We start from the raw sequence: 13,262 nt of genomic DNA, 5'->3' as shown, positions 1-13,262 counted from the left end.
AAAAACATGAGTTTTGGTCTCAAGTATACACTCCAGCAGATCTTTGCAGGGAGTTGACCTTTGTTCATCCTCAGTGATAACACTCGAGGCCAAGGTCAGTGTGCAGACTCATGACAGTTTGGACAGTCATTTCTGAAGTGAGATTAATGACCGTTGCATTATCTGTGAGGAGTCAATGATTGAAGCATGATCTATAAATGAGTATTCTATGGGGTATTTGCCTTCGAAAGAAAGTTCAAAGAGAAAACCCAAGTTCATTCACTCAAACACCTTTGGAGATAGGCAAGAGTACAAGTGTTTGCTGTTGCTTTAGGAATGGGTTTCTTTTTTTTTTAATGTTTGTGAGATTAGCACTGATTTGTAACGTGGTCCGATGCCGTGAGGAGTTCAGCAAAAACTTGTGTCATCTAAATATATATAGATGAGAATTAAAGGATGAGTCCACCTTCATATACACAAGGATTGAGTGAATGCAGCAATATTAGTAGAACACGTTAGTGAAAGTTTGAGGAAAATCAGACAATCCGTTCAAAAGTTATGAATTTTGCACGGTCACTGCTGGATGAGAAGACTACTACAGTGTATGATGTCACATGCGTAGAACGATATAAGGAAAATATAAAGAGAATTCCACAAAATTTCATTATTTGAAAAAAAGTACACATTCCCTCGACTCACTACTGACATATGTTCAGGGTAATATTATTCCCTTTCCTTCTAAAAGAGACAAGTCAGGTGCTCTACTATTATGCGAGAAAAGTGGATATATGCTGAATTTTCTTTATGCTTTCCTTATATTGTTCTATGCACATGACATCACAAGCTGTAGTAGTCTTCTCATCCAGCAATGGCGGCACTGAAACTTCAAAAATTCATAACTTTTGAACAGATCGTCCAATTTTCCTCAAACTTTCACTGATGTGTTTCACTGATATTGCAGCATTCTCTCAATCCCTATGTATATGAAGGTGGACTTGCACTTTTAAGTTACAAAGACTAAATATCCATGGTATTGCAGGGTTGAAAATATCAAAAATGTTTAGTTTCTTATCCAATATGATAAAAGCAGCAGTGTTTGGAAAGCAAATTGAAAAATTGTGTATTTTCACAATCAAAATTTAAGACTTTGTAAAGCATTTTACTTTGATACTGACTGTCCATCTACTTAGTTCTCCAGTATCTTCCATGTGATTGGTGGATATGGGACAAGGGATAACATTTTCCTCAGATGAACCAATGAGACAGCTCCATAATTTTCTAAATGTTGATTCCATGTTTACTTTCATTGTGCATATGGAGCTAGCATTGCCAGTTGAACAAAATACAAGGTATCATGTCAACTATGATTAATTTCAGTCCTTTTGAATTATATGCAGTAGAAGTGTCAACATTTCTTCCTTAAAGTTGAACTCATGGTTCAGGTTTGATTCAGAGGTCAAAATATAGATTCTTTGATCCATGAAGGCAGTTATATGCCACAATATTTCATCTGCACAAGGTATTGGATGTCACAGGGTAATGCATGTGGAGTATATGTATGAAAAAATATGAGGGAAAACAGACAAACAAAACAGCTGTATATTTTTGGACTCAACTGTATACCACCACACATATTCAATCAGCAACAAAGTTTGTGCTTCATCTGCATTCTGGTAGACATGAGTGGGTTGAAAATGACTGGAAAGGGACACTCAAAGAAATATTCCATTACTGCCATAACAGTGCTAGGTGTGCTCCTGTGGCTTAAGGCCGATATCACCAAAAGACAAAACAATCAGTAAGATTTATTCAGTGTTTTCTAAGAAAATAATGACATGGTTCTGTGCCAGGGCTGTTGCTATCAGCAGTTAAATTTTGTGCTTTCAGTGACTTGACCAGATGAACTACATATCATGCAAGATATTCTGATACCCCGTTGATTTGATATTTATGTGTACCTCGGGTTTCTGTGAGCTGCAGGTTCAATGTGCATGTACAATATACTGCCAATTACCAACAAAATTATGAGATCAAAGTAATTGGGAAAAAATGTACTGTGTGTTCTCTCCTCGTAGTAATGTAGAGCAACTTCAAAATGTGGAGTTTAATGATAACAGAATGGGGTTCTGTGATATGTTTATCAAAATTGTGATAAAACAAAATCAAGTTCTGTTTGTTTCCTGAAGTCAGACTTTTTAATGGATGGTTGGAGCGAGGGACTTTCTTCTGAATTCTGAAGCTTGACTGCCAAATGGAGCTTTGCTCCAAAATCCTTTGTCTGAAGACATTGTCCCAGTGTGACCAGTGATTTATGTATTCTTTATTGTGTTTATCCGTCATTCCCATTATTATTTTTCCTCAAAGACTTCTGACTGGTGATGTGGGATTTAATTTTGTCAGCTTTAACAAGTTTTTGTTTTCATCTTGTGTTATCGTGATGGCTGTAAGTGGGATTGTTTTAGTTGGATGTGTGATTGTATATTTCTAATCATGGTGTTTATTTGTGGTGTGTGAATCTTGCATTGTATGTGTGACATAATGCAGATCATATGGGCCTATGCCTCCAACTGTGGCAAAACACTGATCACCATTTCAAAATACTCATTTCCTTCAAACAAATTGACATATAGTGCATGGTAAATTTATATATATTTTTATATATTCATGTGAATTGCTTTTCTGCACAGAGTTTGGCCAAATTGTCACGTGACCAAAAGAAATTCTTCACGTTTAACTCCTGTGTAAGAAGGCTGATTTGAAAAGATTGATGCCAAGTCGTACTGACAGTAGCCCTGCACATTTGAGCAGAGAAATCGTGTGTATACAATTATATTTTTGTACCACTGTTGAACACAATAAATCAATATGAACACACATCTCTGGTGTTTCTGTCAAGCTTGTAACTATTGTTTATTGCTTTATTCATGATATTGATGATAGCATTTGTTACAAGACCAGTATCCAAGTTAAGGATCCTTGTGTCGAGTTGTTTTATGGCAACTGAATGTCAAATTTCCATTCATCTACGTAAATGCACACCAATTGTTTAGTGTTTAGAGTATAATAGCCATGATAAAATCATGGGCATATGAGACATACTTGGGTGGGCTTCCAACCCACAACCTCCTGATTGCTAGACAGGCGTCATATCCACTGGACTTCCATGCTTCTGCCCCATATCAAGCGATGGTTCTGATCTCTTGTAGCAGGGGGTACTGCACATTTATTACTCAAAAACCTGAAATTTAATCATGTATTTATTTCGATGAAGGCAATTTGTCTAAAAGTTCAGGTAAAAACAACTCGACGCTAGCATCAGTAATTTGAACAAGTATTGAGTACATACCCGCAGAACCATTCATGGATATCGAGTGGAAGATCGGTAGTCTAGTGGATATAACGCCTGTCTAGCAGTCAAGAGGTCGTGGGTTCGATTCCACCCGAGTATGTATGCCAATGATTTCTATCATAGCCATTACTAAAAACGTGAAATCAATGATGTGCATTTACATCGAGAAAGGGCAAATTGTCAATCTATCGCAAGAAGCACAGTAGGCTTATCATTACAATTACATTATTTTGTATTGTAAAAGTCATCATATTGCTGCCATTATCATTATTGTCATAGTCTTAAATTTCGTCATTATTTGCCTCTGTGCATAAAAAATGCAAATAAAAGTTTGTCCACTTGTGTACCAAATGTCCCTCAGCAGTTTTTACTTTTGCACCAAGCTGAAAGTAGCACTGTTCCTTGCCATATGTTCATACATACAGCAGCTGAAACTATAAATAGCATCATATTTAGTCAAATAATTTCTGATAAGGTTGTTTTTAACTGCTTGGAGAGATCGAAAGTGCATGGACTACAGAGTGCAGCCACTTTCTTCATTATTAGAGTTGTCCTTTAAGAGGATAGTATATGGTTTTGTTTGAGATGGGGATTCAGGTTTAATTTTTTGCCAGATTATTAGAAACCACTTAACGATTCCAGGAGGAATGAAAAGTTTATTTGATGAAAATCAGGTTTGAAATGGCTGACATATCAAGAAACAAAGCAAAACAAATTAGTCTAGATAAAACGTGGGTCCTATCTTTTATCAGGACCTCTTTGAGTTTGGATATCTCAGCCATTTCAAAATCAATTCCATGAAATATACTTTTCATTCTTCTTAGAATCATATACTCTGCAATACACAGTATTTCATAAAAATGGTTTCTAACTATGTCGCAAAATGTTGGAAACCTAAAGCATCATCCCAACCGACACTATACTATCCCTTGAAGATTATCATCGTATCAGAAGCAATGACCAGCGAACTCGCCTATCTGTCTTGATAACTGCTATCTACCGCCTTACAAGAGGAAGGCGTGAAGTTACTACACTCAAGATGTGTATCAGTTGTATCTATGTAATCATTTACACAGGGTAGCCAAGGCGGTGGTTAAACACTCTTCTCGCACAGGGGCGTGGCGTTATCAGTTCTTCAACCAGATACCTATTTTTACACCTGTTAGTTCAAGAGGGACAAATTTTGCGACTCGATAACCCTATAAGGCCGCACCGGTGACAGTTCGATGCAGTACGACTCACGCTACTCAAAACCTATATTGATTGATTAAACTGATAAGAAAATGTGCACAGGGTGCTGGACGTTTGTGTCGTCTTCAACTGTAAGAAAGTGATGTCCTTTGCATAACTTTCTCGCTTTTGTTTGATTGTAATGTTTTGTTTGGGGTTTTTTTCTTTAAGAAAGAGTTTTGCCTTTTTGTGAAATTATCTTCTCAGGGGCAACTTTTATGACCACTTACATCTACACAATCAACCTGTCAAATTTGTTTTCTGATAACATTTGTGTATCCTACCTCAATGAATATTGCCAATAATCCTGATATTTTGTAACAGTAAACCTAGACAGTGAAAAAAAAATACAATGGCGAGTATTGATAGGATCATGGGGAAGATGCGAACGAAGAGGAGGAGAAAGAGGAGGAGGAGGAGGAGAAGAAGAAGAAGAAGATGGAGAAGGGAAGAAGAGAAAGAAGAAGAAAAGGCAAAGCATATACAGTAGATACAAGCAACGATATGACATTATGTATGTTTTTGTTATTTTTTGCTTTGTTTTGTTTTTGCCGTAACATCGCTGAAGTTTAATCCCTCCAACAGTGGGCACGTCAGGCCTTTGAAGGGTATTACTGTTGATGGCGACTCTACATGTAGTAGCGTGAGAAGGGAAACACAAGGAGCAAGGAGGGGAAGCTTAATAAAGTGACAATATCATGAAAAATCCATAGAATACGGTACGTACAGTGTAAACGAAAGAAAATCAATAAGCATCGTTATAATCACGGTCCAGGGAGGTATCACCTCCCTGTATGAGCATGAAGAGCGAATTCAAGAATGAGTCTCTTAAAGCTATTGTATGTAAATTGTCTACATTTTTATGTTTATAAACATGATTATGTGCTATTTCTTTCACGCTATTGCTGGAGAGATCACTTTAGCACACATCTGAACACACAGTTCCCAAGAGATGACAATGTCCTGCAATCAATACCAGATCCACCTCCTGCAGTTCCTGAGAGTGAACCTTTCACAATGGCAGAGGTTGAGTCAGCTATCTAGACCCTGAAAAATCAGAAAGCCACTGGAGTTGACAAAATTTCAGCAGAAGTATTAAAGGCAGGGGGACAATCTATGGCACAAATGATATTAAAGATTGTTAATGAGATTCTTCTTCAAAAGAAAACACCAGAGGACTGGAGTAAAGGCCTTATCACACCGGTGTATAAAAAAGGAGACAAATCAGACCCTGTGAATTACAGAGCTATTGTTTTACTATCTGTACCAGGAAAAGTTTTTTGCAGGATGATACTCAATAGGATCCAACATACAATAGACAACCACCTTTCAGAGGAGCAGTGTGGATTCAGAAGCTCCAGAGGTACAACAGACGCAGTATTTGTAGTCCGCCAGATACTAGAAAAGGCCAAGGAAAGACGCATTCCCATACACTGGAACTTTGTAGACTTTAAAGCCGCCTTTGATACTGTATGGAGGGAAGCACTGTGGAAATGTCTCTATGCCATAGGAGTGGAAAAGGATCTGGTTCATCTAATCAGATAAATGTATGAGCAATCCAAATGTGCTGTGCTTGTTAATGGGAAAGTTACAGAGTGGTTCACAGTTGTGACAGGAGTCAGGCAAGGATGTCTTTTATCCCCAAGTTTATTCAACATCTTCCTAGAGTTTGTAATGACGGACGTCAAAAACTTAGACAGCGGAGTGAAGATGGGTAGTATGTGTACCAACAACATCAGGTATGCAGATGATACTACCCTGGTCGAGCTGGTCTTTGAAAAACTCCAAATATCAACTACCAAGTTAAAGGAAGCCTGCGGAAAATGGGGTATGAAGATAAACACCTCCAAGTGTAAAGTTATGACACCCTCAGAAGATGACATAACAATCAATGCTACATGTGTAGACAAAGTGCAGAACTTTGTATTTCTTGGCAGTGTGATACCCTCAGTAACAGAAGATGTGAAGAGGCGCACTACTCTTGCTGCCTGGTCCTTTGGAAGACTAAGGAAAAATATCTGGACTAACAAAGACATTACCAGATCTCTGAAGGTACGCATATACAGAGCACTTATAAGACCTATTGCAACATATGGGGCTGAAAGCTGGACTTTGAAGAAAGGAGACAGGGACAGATTGCAGGTCTTCGAAATGAGATGCCTGAGAACTATTGCCGGGGTATGCCTTATGGACAAAGTAAAGAACAGTGACATCATATGCCAGCTCCATATCACTAACACCATCAATGATGAAGTAACAAAAAGGCAACACAAATGGTTCGGCCATGTCATTCGGATGACAGAGAACCGATTGCCCCTGAGGGCATACAGGAACAACTTTGACACCCCCAGACCACCGGGTCGCCCCCCATTGCGTTGGAGTGACCAGATTAGAAGTAGGATAGGCCTACAGGATGCTGAGGAACTGGCCAGGGATAGAGGCATATGGAGGAGGGTTACCCGAGGGAGCGCAAGGGGACACCACGTCCTGTGCAATTAAGTCAAGTAAGTCAAGTAAGTCTTTCACGCTAAATATTCTCGGACTCTTGACTTCATTAAAAGCGCAATTTCCCAGGCATGATCATTCATAATATCCGTTTACTCTTACCAAGCTAATTTTGCGTTGGCAAGTGACCAAGTGCACTCCAAACCTTTTACATATTTCCACGTACATTCAAATTGTATATCCGATAACTACAATTCCGGTCGGAATAACGCAAATCCGTCAACCTCGTCAACAACGTGTCCCATGGAGAGTTCAACGAGATTGGGGGAGGGGGGGGGGGGGGTGGGGGGTAAGAAGCATGCGGCAGGGATTAAATGAGATCCGTATCGCCGAATGTTGGCCCCGAATGCTCGGAAAACATGAAACTATGAAAAGGCAACAAGAGTGATATTCTGAGAAAGATGGGACAAATAAAAGTACTGCAACTACAATGCTACCACTACCTCCTTCTGCTGGTGCTACTCTATCTTATACCTCTACAACTGCCTTAATTATTGCATTGCTGATGGAGGTACTGAGCATTAAAACGTTAACGTTATTATAATTTCCTAAAGAAGATTTTCCAGGGTTCTTGTCACGATACGACCAGAGATGTGGGTTAACATCAAACATCAACTCTCTCTGATGACAACCAAACAAACTTCTTCACGTAGATGTCGGCATAATGTTTGAAAGTTCATCAGTGTTTATATAATTCCTGAGGCAACGCTATCTACACAGAGATTTGTCAATAAGAGTCTCGTGTATTTCTTAAGATGATTATCGTGAAGAGTCCACTTAACACGCTGCTCTCTATTCATCTCATGTCTCTTTGTTTTGCTTTACACGTCATGTGGAAGCCGTCAGATTCAGTAAAACTCAAAACCCATTCATTTTTCTCTTGTTAACCCTTTACAATAAACCTGCTCATTTATCTCTTTTTTTATGCAACGGATTTTACATTCTTAGATTAGCAACCTTAAAAAATTCAGGTTGGGCAAATCCCAACCTGAATTTTTTAAGGTTGCTAAAAAAGTTTTATGAAACGGGACCCTGGTCTCTTGCCGCTCCCAAATTGTGTCTTCAACTTTCTTCAGGTTCATGACAACCCGCGAATGAAATGTGATCATGTTGTCTGCCCGAGACTCTCCAAAGTTTACTCGAAATAGCAACAGGAGCAGAACTTGATGATTGCCTCTCTGCAGGGGAGCGGGTCACTCTAGGTTCTTCCCCTACGGATTTTATACTCACAAACCAATCACATGAATGAAAGAATGGTTGAAGGATTTCATGTTCTCGCTGTTCACGCGCATGTCCCACGCCTGCTCGAACACGAGTCGTTCCGGGGGGCATTTGATGACGCGTTTTGTCAGATTTTTTTTTTCCTGACAAACTGTTATAAGCTACAGAAATCATTGCATCTGATTGGCTGAAGGCAAACTTGTCCGACAAATTTGTCGGACAAAATGCTTCAATCGTAAGGTTAACTTTTGACCTGTCTGGAGTTTTTGTCATACCTATGTAAAATTGTACTCCTATCTTGTGTACAACCGATGATCCATACGAGGACCTTCCATATAGCGTCTGTATAGTTATAATGAACTCATCTTGTGATAGACTGGTTAGAAATTGGTTCTACAAATATAATGAATAATGTATAGATATGAATGAATAAAAGAGAGGAAAATAAGAACAACAACCTGAAGAGTGAAACAGTGATAACTTTTCTCACAACGACTGGGAAATTTAAGATATAAATGCCACAGACAAGACGAGATTATTCCACGTTTTCGCGACGTTTTATGAGCCGAGAAGGCGAGAAGGCTGGCGATAAATCTCGAGTTTTTCTCGGTGTCGATGATATCTCGAATCTTGCTTCCTCGAACCCGACAAGTTCGAGAAGACGAGGAATTATCTCGTCTTTTCGGTGGCACTTATAGGCCTATAAACTTCCTCATACGCCATCTTTCAGTTCAAACAATCTTAAACTGCATGTGGGTTATAAGGAAATTAAAACAAAAATCAACATTTCAATATATCCTTGATGATAATATCATCCTCATATCTTGATGATAATAGAGGAGGCTACTTTGTCACATCATTTCTCATTCTTTTTTCTCTTTTTTTTTTCCTTTGTGGAAGCTCGTGCACCCTATAACGCCTTGCTGGTCTGACAAATGTATATTGCTTCGTATTACTTATGAAAGTAAATCATTTGAATTGGACTGAATTGAATTATTTAATAAATAAACACAAACATACACTTGCACACACATCAAACACACACACGCACACACACACACACAAACAGGTGCACACAAACACACACACACACACACACACACACACACACACATACAGACATGCCCACAAAGGGCGTTAATAATAGTGGACGCACCTCCCATAGGGCCTATGTGGGCGGGTTGCAGAAATGAAAGGAAAGATCAGAGAATTCTACTGGGGAAGCCGTGGGGGGAAGGTAAATACATATATAGAGAGAATTACGCTATATTCAAAATACCTCTTAATAATTCGAGGATTCATTCGACGATGTGATTTTCTCCGACGAATGTAGTGACAGTTAGTACCGGTAGTGCACAAAGTAGGGTACCGGTACCTATATACTGAATATAGAATCGTCAAGAAGAATAATTGGACGTATGTCCAATTAAACTAAGAATTGCTCAAGTTATACCAGGTTTTAAAAGTGGTTAAATTCACGATGTTAATAATTATAGACCTTGTGTTACCCGTTTTTTTTTTTCTAAAATTCTTGAGAAACGTATATGACATGATAGATTACGGATATTTTAGTCAAATACAACATATAACACCAAGGCAATATGGATTTCGTTCTCGGCACTCACGTTCCATGCTTTGATTAACCTTATTTCAAAAGTAACTATAGGTAATGCACTTAATTCTCATCAATCAGGTATTGGTATGTGTTTTAGATTTAAGCAAGACTTTTGATTCTTTAGATCATTCTTTTATTCGATAAGTTATATGGTATTCGAGGTAATTTGTCAAAATTGTTTTCAAATTATTTGGTTACTCGGAAATAATTAGTATAAGTTAGTAAATTGAAATCTGAGTTGAGTAGCTTGGGATGGGGTTCAATACTTGGTCCACTTTTATTTCTTCTTTATATCAATGATATTTGCAATGTCACAGATAAAATACAGTTCATTTTGTACGCTGATGATACCAGTATGCTTATGTCTGAAGATAATACTGATATTGTAATGTTACGTTTTAATGAAGAGATTTTAAAAATTCATGATTGGCTTCTTATGAATAAATTAGTTTTGAATGTGAAAAAAACCCTCAATGTACGTTTTTTTACTAACAAGAAAATTGATATACAGAATTCAGCAGTTTATATGACTAACAATCCTATAAGAATTACGATTTCATTGTCATTTCTTGGCATCATTATTAATAACAATTTATCTTGGCATTGATATATTGTCTGTATATTCAGTCTGTAATGAGATTTCAAAATGCAACGGTATTCTATACAAATTAGGCCTACAATATTTTCCTCACAATATTTTAAGTATGATTTATAACGCTATGTATATTACATCAACTTCAATACTGTAACATTGCTTGGGCAAATACATCAAATTATTCTATGGTCAGACTTTTTCGTCTGCAGAATGTCACGCAAAGTATCTTGTCTCCACTAAACCTCTTTTTATGAAATGTAATGTCTTAGATATTTTTTAATTGAACAGTTATGATATTGCATGGTGTATTTATGTATTTGTTTTAAAAATTGCATTCCTCCAAGTCTTTCTTCCTTGTTTCAGTTAAATACAGTGCTATTCACTCATATCATAATATTTTTGGAGAAATCCTCTCAAATATCATTTACCTCTTAATAAAACAAATTTTGATTTATATTCTGTTTCGTATAGAGGACCTTTAATTTGGAATAATTTGCTACTGCTTTGTCTGAAAGGTTTCACGACAGGCCTATATAGTAGCCTATGTACAAACTGAGAAAGTTCTGCTTATCCTGTGGGAAGGTAAACTGTTATAACAGACCCCGTGGCCTCCCTCAACGTGGGTTGAATATCATGTTCTTCTCAGCAGCGGTTTTCACTATGTCCTTAAACTGAGTATGAGGCCAAGTTTTTGTGAAAATTTAACAAAAAAGACAAAAAGTGACATGTAGGCGTATATAGTAGTAGTAGTAGTAGTAGTAGTATATAGTAGTAGTAGTAGCAGTAATAGCAGCAGAAGTAGTAGCAGCAGCAGTGGCAGCAAGAGTAACAGCGGCAGCAGCAGCAGAACTTAGCAGTAGTAGTAGTAATAGTAGTAGTAGCAGTTGATAGCAGTAGTAGTGGCAGTAGTATGATAGTAGTAGAAGTTCAGGAAAGTACAGGGTGTAGTACCAGCAGTAGGCCTGGTAGTCACATGCGGAGATAATAATTATCACGATGGTTATTTGATTAATCATTGAATAATATTGATAATCAAACATTCGTTAATCTCATTACTGTTTATTGCCACATTAAAAAAAATATTAGGGTTGGGACACTGATGGCAGTAATTAGCCAATAGCAGATTTACTAAATTCAGGAATAGTGTGCCTGCGGAATTTGTCTTAGTATTGAAGAGCGCCCTCTATACCTGCTGGCCCATCTAAAAAATTTCCTCTTCCACCTACAGCTATCATTCGTGTATGTTAGAACTAATATGACAAGACGGTTGCCAAAAAGCGAAACCATATCAGGAAAGTTAACAGATCCCTAGATGCTCTTTATGACTCTCTATACCATTGTCTCGGTTTATTACCCATTATTCCATGGTGTGCACTAAATTTGTTATCTCTTTCCCAGATGTTGCTTGTTAGAACATCACGAGACACGAGAGTATCAAAATGTCGACACGCACGAGTCAAGACGCATCGCTATGATAATTTTTTTTTTTTCCGCCTACGTGATCATGCAGTAAACCTGCCTACCATGCCTTTGATTTACAACTTCATCGCCGGGTTCAGGTGTATAACTTCTTCTTTCAACCATCATGCAGTAGATTGGATTTGACAGGGCTGTTCGTCTCGACAGAGTGCTTACATTACTTATTTTTTATATACATAACATGGATCACATGATACATTTTCAAAAGTTTTTAAAAACCTAAAAAAAAAGGGGGGGGGAGGTGGATTTCATAAGAGAAGATATGCAACTACAAGTCTCCAGCGACTGATTCTTTTCTAGACTACAAAGTTAGTGATCTGATAAAAGCAAGGTAGAAGTGTCTTTACATCCAAAGATTAAAACACAAAATGCGCATGCCCAAGAGTGGTTTTGTTGTTGTTGTTGTTGTTTTGTTGTTGTTGTTGTTGTTTGTAAGAAGAAGAAGTAGAAGGAGGATGAGAAGGAGGAGAGGAAATCGCAGTTCGAATGTGGTAGCCGATGCTACATTTTGAAGACTGCGGTCGATTTCTTGGCCCTAATACCCCACAAAGATTCGTAAAGTGTATAGAAGCTATACGATACTGGAACTATATAAGCTTAGGGCCTAATGCACATTTGATTCATTAGTTTATTGTAAGTTGGACAAGCTTGGGATGGCATAATATATATATATATATATATATATATATATATATATATATATATATATATATATATATATATATATATCACGCTTATTCGCCAAGTCGAACAAGCTTGACTGATGATACCAGCTTTAGCTTTATTTACCAAGAACAGTGTTGTATATGTCATGAAGTTTATATTTTGCTGTATCTATTGCAATAGATGATTTAGTGCTTCAGATGCTGTTCGAGAGAATGATATGGGAAGCAGCGCAATATTTCATGCCAATAACTATATGACTATCTCTATAATAATATACTTCGATCCCAAGAGACTTTAGTTGCCCATGAACCATACCAAGTCTCACTGACATTTTGCCCCTTTTAAGTCGGCCTGAAAAGTGCAAATTTCCCCCACCTGCATTATATCAATTATACTCACATGTGTTCTACCTTTTTCTTTTTTTTTATACACATTTTTCCAGTGATCATACCTATCACTTTATGTCTGCCATGTGAAGATTGTATTGTATTTTGATTCCTTAATAAAACACAAACTTTAAAACAAAGTTAACCCGTGATCGAGGCTGTCAAAAAGAGTGTGGCGAAGTACAACCAGTCGTACTTCAAACCGCATGATCAATTATTGAAGTACAGTAGTTCTGA

This window comes from Diadema antillarum, unplaced genomic scaffold (assembly GCF_040938485.1).
Source record: "Diadema antillarum isolate AM-2024a unplaced genomic scaffold, OU_Dant_1.0 seq00000576_RagTag, whole genome shotgun sequence".
NCBI lineage: Eukaryota > Metazoa > Echinodermata > Echinoidea > Diadematoida > Diadematidae > Diadema > Diadema antillarum.
The sequence above is the reverse complement of the archived record's forward strand: the minus strand, read 5'-3'. Positions refer to the sequence as shown.